Source organism: Manacus vitellinus, unplaced genomic scaffold, assembly GCF_001715985.3.
Source record: "Manacus vitellinus isolate BGI_N305 unplaced genomic scaffold, ASM171598v3 scaffold_39_pilon, whole genome shotgun sequence".
Lineage (NCBI taxonomy): Eukaryota > Metazoa > Chordata > Aves > Passeriformes > Pipridae > Manacus > Manacus vitellinus.
The window spans coordinates 4,556,665-4,566,988 of record NW_021940534.1 but is presented as its reverse complement, the minus strand read 5'-3'; positions in this window follow the sequence as shown (position 1 = coordinate 4,566,988).

The window sequence follows — 10,324 nt, the reverse complement described above, 5'->3', positions numbered from 1 at the left end:
ATAATATGATTTTTATTTTGGGTTCGAGCTTTTTTGCAGTTGGTGGTGATGTTTTTATTCAGATCTTTGAGACCTTGCCAGCCTCTAGCTGTGCGATTGCAAGGACTAGGCAGCTGCTTTTAGCAGGAGCTCAGTTTTCAGCTCGTGGCCCCTTCCCAGGAGCAGAAACTTGAACGAGACCATCAAACACCCAAGTTAGCCGCCCCAAGACTTGGAAGTACTAGAACCACAGAATCAGGGAATCAGTTAGGTTGGAAAAGACCCCTGAGATCATTTGAGTCCAAGCTATGACTGAACGTCAGCATGTCAACTAGACCAACTAAGTGCTACATCCAGTCTTTCCTTAAACACGTCCAGGGACAGTGATTCCACCACCTCCCTGGGCAGTCCATTCCAACTTTTAACAACCCTTTCCATGAAGAAATTCCTCCTGATGTCCAGCCTGAACCTCCCCTGCCACAGCTATGTCCTCTTGTCCTGTCACTTGTTACCTGGAAGAAGAGACTGATCCCTACCTGGCTACAACCTCCTTTCAGGTAGATGTAGAGAGCAGTAAGGTCATCCCTGAGCCTCCTTTTCTCCAGGCTAAACAACTCCAGCTCCCTCAGCCGCCCCTCATAGGACTTACCCTCCAGACCCTTCACCAGCTTCATTGCCCTTCTCTGGACCTGCTCCAGCACCTCAATGTCCTTCCTGAATTGAGGGGCCCAGAACTGGACACAGCATTAGAGGTGAAGCCCCACCAGTGCCAAGAACAGCAGGAAAGAAGATAAGACAGCTGCTTAGATTACGTGACCTATTTTCAAATGCACGGAGCATCCTATTATTTTAATGTTAACCAACACTTTTGGAACTGCCCAGGGGAAAGCTCACTGTTGCAGAACAGGCAGGCTTTTGTCGGACCCAGCTCACATATGAGTATTTCTTGGTCAGTACAAGGCCTAGAAAATATATTTGTTGAAGTAATTCCACATAGCAGCAGGTGGCAGGCTGGTTCCATTTTTGGTCTGTTCTAGCTTCTTCAACTCAATACATCTTTTATCGATAGATGGCACTTGTCTCTGGACGAGATCTGTTCGGTGGTGTTGGGAGCCAACCAGTATCACAAGGTTTAGGAAAGAGCTACTGAAATTAAATCTCTACAGTTTTCAGTCATTCATTTCTGGTCTGATCAAAATGTATTACATTGCTATAGTAATATATACCTGTCATGAAAAACAATAAAACAATAAAACTAATGCGCCCCGCACAGTAAAGTTTCTAAATCCGATATATAGAAAGCTTCTTAATGGTATTACTTATACACAGAGATTTTCTTAATGGTGCCTGTAAACAGTTTGTAACATAATAGGTTATAGTGGGATCAGTTGTATATATATTGTTGAAATAAATATTTAGGTCAAGGGGAAATGAATTAGTTTAATATGAGATTTTTCAAAACACAAGTGAAATTAAAGGCATAGGTTGAGCATGAACAGTTAATGACTACAATGATTATTATGTGGTGACACATTCACAGTGAAACAAAGATGACTAACCTATTTTTCAGAAAGACAGCAATGCACAGAGTTGGACTTTCTTTCTTTAACAGCCTTTTTTATCTTTTACCTGCCCTTCTACATCCAACTGGACTAGCTAAGTGACTCTGTATGCTGTAAATCAGTGTTGTAAAGCACACAAGTGACTCATTACTTAAATATTTAATTTAAAACATTTTATATTTTCATAAACCAAATAAAGACCTTATTTTCCTTTGTCTAGGAACATAAAGTATCTTTATTCCTATTGACAGGATCTCTTTCTTACCACTGTAAATGAAAGCAGAAATTAATCATTAATAGCTGCTAGTGTCAATCAGACAAGTGGAGGTCTGTGCTTATAATAAAATTGATTAATACATCATTAATCAATAGTACTTTCCTAGGCATTTGTCCAATGAGAATCTAAAGAGCGATTTTTTTTTTTTTTAAACTGCAATAACATCAGGAGAGGTAGCACACATAAAAGATAAAAGGGAAACAGGTTTGGAATTGGCTTGCGATTATCTGAGATAGCTGAGCCAAATTTATTAGTACCCTGCTAGCATACTGCATCTCTGGTTTTTATCCATGACTTTGAGTACTACTGTGTTTGCATTTTGTAGTGATATCTTTATATTGCACTACTGAATTACTCACTGACATACAAAGTCACATGAGAAGGAAGCGAAGCAGTCAGTGCTAATGTCTTTTTTTACAAAATACAAACTGCACTGTGTCCCTGGTTCTCCATGACGTGCTACTAAAGCTGGAATAATTTTATGGGAGCCATGTGCTGCTCTTGAAAAGTCAATTTTGTCTCTCCTATGTGACTGATTTATCAGTGGAATTACAGAAGGTTATCAGAAGCACACGTTATTATGTGAATTTATCAAAAGAAGTGGAAAATAGAAAGCAATGGAATGCCAATTTTATGCAGCATGGAGGTCCATATTTACATGACATTATAACATATGATGTAACATTTAAAAAGTAAGTGAAGTTTTCATGTGGGTTTCATTTGCTTTAAACTAACAGAAGATGTACTTTAAAAAAAAAAAAGACACTTGTCTGATAATATCTTCACAGTGATTCAGAAGCAGAGTGTACTTTCAGTTTGGTAATGCACCATCCCTTGTTCCTGTTGTAATAGGAAATAATTGATATTTAGGGAAGGAGTTACAAGTTTGGACATTTCAGCTTTTCTAAGATATCATCTCCTCCTTCTTGACAAGCATGAATAGTTCCAGATGCAGAGTAGGGCTGTGTTAATGGAAAGGACAATTTACTTATACATTCATATAACCTTTTCATTATGAAAATCAGCAGACCTAGAAGAGCTTGGCCCCATTCCCTGGCCAAAACAGCATTGCTCTGCTGTTTACATTCTACCTGAGAGAAGAATGCAAATGTTGTCACTATTAATGTTCACAGTTTAATTCCTTGTTGAAGTCAGACGGCAAAAATATAACACTCTGGGGTAAAAAAGTTATAAAGCTGTCTGGCAGTAGAGGGGAATTCAGCCTTTCATTTTAGCATGGTAGGACAACAGACAGGTCTGTCTCCAAACAGAGCAAACACTGTCTTTGTAATCATGAACACCCATCTCCAAATGACAAGGAAAAGGCTTATGGGGCTGAAAATAGCATAAGGAGCAGCTGAACTTGGAAATCTGAGTTCAAATATGTCCTGCCTCTCTGTTTTCTTATCCTGCTAGAGAATGAGAGTACTTCAGAGGTGACATGCTTTTGTCTGCAAAGGTATACAGAAACTGCAAGACAATTATGAAGAAAATAACCAATTGCAGTTGCTTGCTCCATACATAGCAGAAATAGGGGAGTTTTTGAGATTATGTTAGTGATTTTTCCTGGATTCTAGTCATAACTTTGATTTGTTGCATAACCTCAGATCAGCTGTGCCTGCCCTAATTATTCTTCTACCACCTTGATTAGTAGCTGTGTTAAGATCAATGTTTTTGTCTGAAAAAGGATTGCAAGTTTTTAAATAGCATCAAACACATGCTCTGTACTGTCACTGAGCATGGCATTTGGGGGGCAGTACACAATAAATAATAAATAGTCCCAAATAATATTATCACAGGTACTCTTTGAGAAATGACAGTGAGATGACAATGAGACAAAGATTGTTCAGTTTAGGGACTATGGGAAAATTAGATAATACACTTTGAGAAGCCTTATCAAGGGTTCTGGTATATGGATGAAGTATAGTTATTATGATCACTATGCATGGTTAGAGGCAAGGCAAAAATATGCAGCTATCTGTCACAAAGTGAGAAAGCAAGTAGGAATCAGTCTGTGCAATATTTTTCCTTGTATCAGAGCTATAAAGGTGCCTAAATGCCAATTCAAGGTCACAAGCTGGATATGGTAGTTAGATTCTGTGTTCCTCACTCAACCAAGTATCCCTGATTACAGAGGTGGTGGATGCCCCATCCCTGAAAACATTCATGGTCAGGTTGGACAGGGCTCTGAGTAACCTGAGCTAGATGGAGCTGTCCTTGATCGTTGCAGAGGACTTGGTCTAGATGAGTTGTACAGGTCCCTTCCAACCCAAAGTATCCTATGATTCTGTGATTGCAGAGGCAGATCAAGCTTTGCACCCCATTTCTACTCTCCTCAGCCAGGACCTGAGCTGAGAATGGCACTCAACTTGCTGCTGGCACTTTTGGCCACAGAGACAAGTCTGTATCTCCAACCTGCTGCCTAGGCTCAAAAGCAAGAGCCTAACCCAGTGGCTTCACTGGGACCACTAATGTAAGTGTGAAAGGATCGAATCCAACCACAGCAACCCAGCAGACACAGCACTTGTACCTCCAAAGAATAATTTGTCACTTAATCACTTTCTTTTAGAAAGACTGTCTACCAAGGGGGAGGGGAGCCTTGTGCACAAGCAGGCTTTTGATCTCGGTGAAGCTCAGAGGGCTTCACTAGTGCATTCATTTAAAGGATCGAGCAGAAACTAATTAATGACTCTAAATTGTATCAGTCATGGTTTAGAGGCTTGTTTTAATATGTGAAGACATGCTGTTAAGCTGGAGTGATGAACTGATGTTTATTTTGTGACAGGACAAAGAAGTCCCCACCTCTCTCCTGATGCTGATTTTTTTGTCAGCCTCCTAGGTCTGCATTCCTGCAATTGTTACAGATACTGTCAATGTCCTCCTTTCAGGTTGTTGTACAGAATAATGCAAAGCTGTAAAAACCACAGAACAGTTTACCCCATCAATTTCTGAATGGATCTGGTGCTAATTTTATCAGCTTGGTTTTAAAATCAATGCATGCAGAACACAGTGTCTCTCACCTTTCCCTCCACAGATGGAATTGTGCAAAATGTATCCATGTAGATATAAAGTTGTTGGTATTGGCTTTGGTGCTGCAGAGGCACTGTTCTAAACAGATGGATTTGAACACGGCCTGTGCAGCCAACTCCAGCTTATTTGGTATTCACAAACCGCAACAGCATATTAGGCATTAATTATATATGACTAATTGTATTAATTATAGTGAATGAGAATTGTATTAGGTTTAAGAACTATTTAAAGGGAACTAGAAATTAAAGCAGCAGGATGTAATATCTGGCTGTCATGGACTTGCTCTGCATGGCCTTGGGCAGCATGGCTTACCATTCATCTCTAGATTTTCAAAAGACGAGGTGAAGGTAATGGTATGTACCTTCTCTGTAAAGCCAAAGAGATTCTGTTAGAAATAGCAATTGTAATTTCAAATATTCCAGCACTACGGTTTTAAAATCATAAAATCATAGAACAATTTGGGTTGGAAGGGACCAATCATCTAGTTCCAACCCCCTGCCATGGGCACGGACACCTTCCACTAGACCAGGTTCCTCGATGCCCCATCCAACCTGGCCTTGAATACTGCCAGGGACAGGACATCCACGACTTCTCTGGACAACCTGTTCCAGTGCCTCATCACTCTCACAGTAAAGAATATAAAAATCCTTTTTATAAAGCTAAATAGTTCTGACTACTTAGTCCCTAAAAGGAGGAAAATCTTACCAAAAACTTCCTTAAAAATAGGTTAGAAGCTACAAGTAAGTAAATATATATATATATATATATATATATGAAAAAATATTTTTAAGAGTATTTCCAAGTAAGCTGAAATTCCATAAAGACCTAAGCTGGTACCTGGTCTGGAATAAGACATTTCTGTCATCTTAGACATTTGGAAGGCCCTCTGAGAGTGACATTTTGAGTGATGGGTTCAGACTCTGTGAGAAGGCAAACCTAATAATCCAAGTAGGAAACTCAGAGAACGGAAAAATTCATTAGAGAGTCATCTCACTGACTTCACCTCTTCCTCCACCTTGCCAGCTGCAAAATGGGAATAATCACAACAGCTCATTTGGAGTGGATTTGTTAATCTTCATAAGACACTTCATTGATGTGAAGCAGTACAGACAAAGTTTGCCAAATGTGGATGGATAGCTGGGCATTTTGTCAATTCAGCAAGTGACTTGGTCCCCTCTTCTCCTCAGAGGCCCTGGTCCTGCAGTAGGCCTAAACAGGAATTATTCCCGGCTAGCAAGGTCTGTAGCCAAAAGGGCAGAACATCTCCCAGAAAGTTATTTCTGCTGTCATGGAACTGCACACAAAAGGCATAGAAAAGTGAGTGGAAAAATAGTCCATATGAAGAAAAAATGTTGTGCTGAAAGAACTTGGCACAGTTTATACCTGCATTTCCTCACACTGTGACACAGACTCATTTCTTAACGCACAAGTTTTGTAATACCAACCTTTACCCCATGTGGCGCTACAGGCTGGGCACAGAGGGGCTGGAGAGCAGCCAGGCAGAAAGGGACCTGGGAGTTTGGACTGACAGGAAGCTGAACATGAGCCAGCAGTGTGCCCAGGGGGCCAAGAAGGCCAGTGGCATCCTGGCCTGGATCAGGAACAGTGTGACCAACAGGTCCAAGGAAGTGATTCTTCCCCTGTACTCAGCGCTGGTGAGGCCTCACCTGGAGTACTGTGTCCAGTTCTGGTCCACTCAGTTCAGGAAGGATATTGAGGTACTGGAGCAGGTCCAGAGAAGAGCAACAAGGCTGGGGAAGGGACTTGAGCATAAATCCTATGAGGAGAGGCTGAGGGAGCTGGGGCTGTTCAGCCTGGAGAAGAGGAAGCTCAGGGGAGACCTCATCACTCTCTACAACTCCCTGAAAGGAGGTTGTAGCCAGGTGGGGCTTGGTCTCTTCTCTCAGACCAGGGCATGGTCTCAAGCTCTGCCAGGCGAGGTTTAGGTTGGATATTAGGAAGAAATTCTTTATAGAGAGGGTAATGAGGCATTGGAATGGGCTGCCCAGGGAAGTGGTGGATTCTCCATCCCTGGAGGTTTTTAAGATGAGACTGGATGTGGCACTTAGTGCCATGGTCTAGTAACCATGGCGGTAGTGGATCAAGGGTTGGACTTGATGATCTCAGAGGTCTTTTGCAACCCAGATGATTCTATGATTCTATTCTATGATTCTATTCTATGATCCTTCTATTCTACCGATCAGTCCTCAACACTGAACTGTATCCACAACAGCAGATCAAGCACCCAGGCCCACCATCTGGCCATAGGGCCTGTTGGCACAGAATCCCAGTGGCCCTATTATTGATTTCATAATCACCCAAAAGAGGGTGTTTCAAGCAATTTGCTTAGTGGGAATCATGTCTGCTGCATGCTAACTTCCTAACAGTGCCACAGAAAGGATCTAGAAAAATACAAGTTGATCTAAGCCAGAAACCATGCTTGGGATGTTTCTAACAATTTAACAGGATAGAAATCTTCCAAGCCCAGGAACATTATTGTTTCTTCTTAATCTGCTTTTTATGACAGTTCTGTCTTTTTGATTACCTTCCTTCTTGAGATGGAGAGCTTGTCACAGCTCCCCAGCTGTAAGGCTTCTTTTCATAACAGAAACTTCCATAAGGTATCATAACTAGCACCACTGAAAAGGAATGTTAAAATATAAAATCTAGCAATTTAGCACTGGGAAAATAAAGAAGTCCGTCAAGCACCATTTCCATTTCCAACAGTCTCTGCCTTCTCAAAGTCTGAAAAGTGGGTCTCAGCCTTTCCAGGTTTGGCTGAAATACCATGTAAAACTTACTTGCACAAGTGACAATGCCTGTTCTCATTGCCTGAATGGAATATGATAATCACTGCAAAAGCCTTTAGTCTGTAAGATGTGATTAACTGCAAAAGGCAGAGTTATTAAAACAGATTGGAGCACACTCTGAAAGGGTTATCTAGAATCTGTATATACACCACTTCCATGTCTGGAGGAGGAGGCCTCCAGTTCCTTAAGAAACATTTGCTTACATGTATATCCTTTTGTAAGGACAGAAATTGTTTTCCTCCGCTCATTCATTTTTCTTTTGGTCCTGTTTATTAGTCTGCAGTTACTTTACTTTGATCTGATGAAAAAGGTGCATTTCTGGCAGTCAGCAGACCTGGTTTCTATTTACATTCTGCTATTAGAGTGATCTCGCATCAATTGCTGTCGACAATGACTCAAATCAGGGAATTGCTCTGCCTGAAAAGTAATCTAGTAAAACCCTCACATGTTTAGTTTTCAGCTAAATCCATGATCACATTAACCAGGTGGCTGCACACACGCTCCCCATGTGCCCATACTCGGGGAAGGCAGGAACAAGCAGTTGAGAACAAGAGTAAGTAGTGTCAGCACTGCTTGTCAGCAGCCCTGCCTCATCCCTCAGGAACTGCTTCTGGATCTGCAATTATTCATTTTAAAGTAAAGAGATGGTGCACACCAAGGTTCACGGTGCAAAAGGCACTAGCTGGAGCACTCCCAAGTGCAAAGCAGATTAGAAAAGGCAATATATGCAGGACACAAGTGTTAGCTTGAATTAGGATACTGCTGTAAGACCAGTGACAGGTCTGGTGACTCCAAGTGCTGCTGGCTGGGGACACCTGATGGAAATTTCTTCTTTCCATGCTGAACATGATGACTGCAGAAGTGACCAGCACAGGCACACGGGCCTGAGCAGACTGAGCAAGAGGCACCTGGGTGCAGCAGGGCTGCACCAGCCATTCCCCCCAGCCTCCAGTCCCAGGAAAGGCTGCTCTAGGAAGAGCTATGCTGTCTCACCCCCATTTGAGCTGTGCTGGTGCATTACATGTGGCAAATTGTCCTACTCTTTTGGGCTTCACATATGTCAAATCTGAAACATGAGCTTTCCATTGGCATCACAAAAGTGCTCCCAGGCTTTCCACCGCCCAACAGGAGTAAGTAGCAAAGGCATTAAGTGCATCTTCTCTTTGGCACAGCAGCATGTTTTAATAACCCCTGCCCCAGCAAACTCTTCAATCCTGAAGAGAACAATGCAATGCATTTAACATTCTTCTTGATTAATATTTATGGCTACAAGCCACCCATTGTTTTTACTACATAGCTGCTAATCAATAAAGACTCCAGAAAACAGCAGGACAAGCCAGGGTAAACTGTAGAAGCCTTGGTTCTTCAAAAACTAGGGAAAATGGCATGAAGTTTTCCCCTTCACTTACATTTCTGCAGTTTGTTTTAAAAGCAGAACTCTTACATGGGTTCATAAATCTACACCTAAGTGTCTCACTGTGCTGACACAGGTTTGGAAATGTTTACCTTAGCATTTGTGTAGCCTCATTAGCATGGAATGTTTATACTCACTCTTGCATTTGCACTTACCTATACAGTTACATATTGTGCACTGAAATGCTGTACTAATAATCCCACTGCATCTCCAGCACTGTCTCACAGCTCCCCTAGGAGCTGTTTTCCAAAGATTTCTATGTTTTAGCCTCTGAGAGGGAAGTAGGCCTTGTTTGATGATGAAATTGATGGGAAAGGATATACCATGAAATTTGGCCCTATTTTAATTCAGTGCCTAATTGATTAGCTGGAGACAGTGATCCAGAAATCTGAGCAAGGGTATACTACATTTACTCACCAGGACAAGACAAACATTAAACAATAATTGTTGGAGACCTGCAGACTGAAGCTTCCTTGTCTTGTACTTTTCTCCTCTTCAGCCTAAGAAAATCATGTGTATTAAAACCGATAAAAAAAATTTTATGTGTATATAAACATCAGTACATCTTTAAAGTATGATAGCTGCGATGGAAGTCATAGAAGTTGCTAACATGTTACATTTCTGTGATGAAGTAAATGCTATACCCCCTCTGTGAATTTTTATATATAGGAAAAGTATTCACAAGATTGTATGGTTTGAGGGGAGTGTGCATTGTAAGTGACAATGCTTTCCCATCCCATCATGGATTTGTGCCTCAGATTTGTGTATTTTCGTAGTGCCTGGAAAATGAGTGAGCACTGACGGGAGTAGAATCCAACATCCTTATGTGTGCTCTGCCGTAAAATAGGAAAAGCAACATAGAAAATGCTCTAGCCTTTTTACACATCAATCACAGAGGCAATCAAGCTTTCCTCAGAGCCTAGCATTTACAATTGCTTCATATTATCTTCTGCTTCAAACCTGAGTGAGGTTTTCTTAAGCATCAGAGGGGCTGGACTAACAAGATCCTTACTAGACTTTTGATACTCTGACACACAGGGGAGAAAAGAACAGTGGGTAAGCAGAAAGACAACAACTCCTGGCAGATGGGAGCAAGGATCGGGTAGGCCTGGGGAAGTCACTGGAGGGAGCTCAGGACAGAGAAGGCAAAAACATTCCAGGACACCAGTGGGGAGGTAGGATTTGGATCTCCAGGCTGTGCTGGAGAAAGGAGGAGAGAAAGGATCCAGGAGAAAGAGAAAATTCAGGAGAA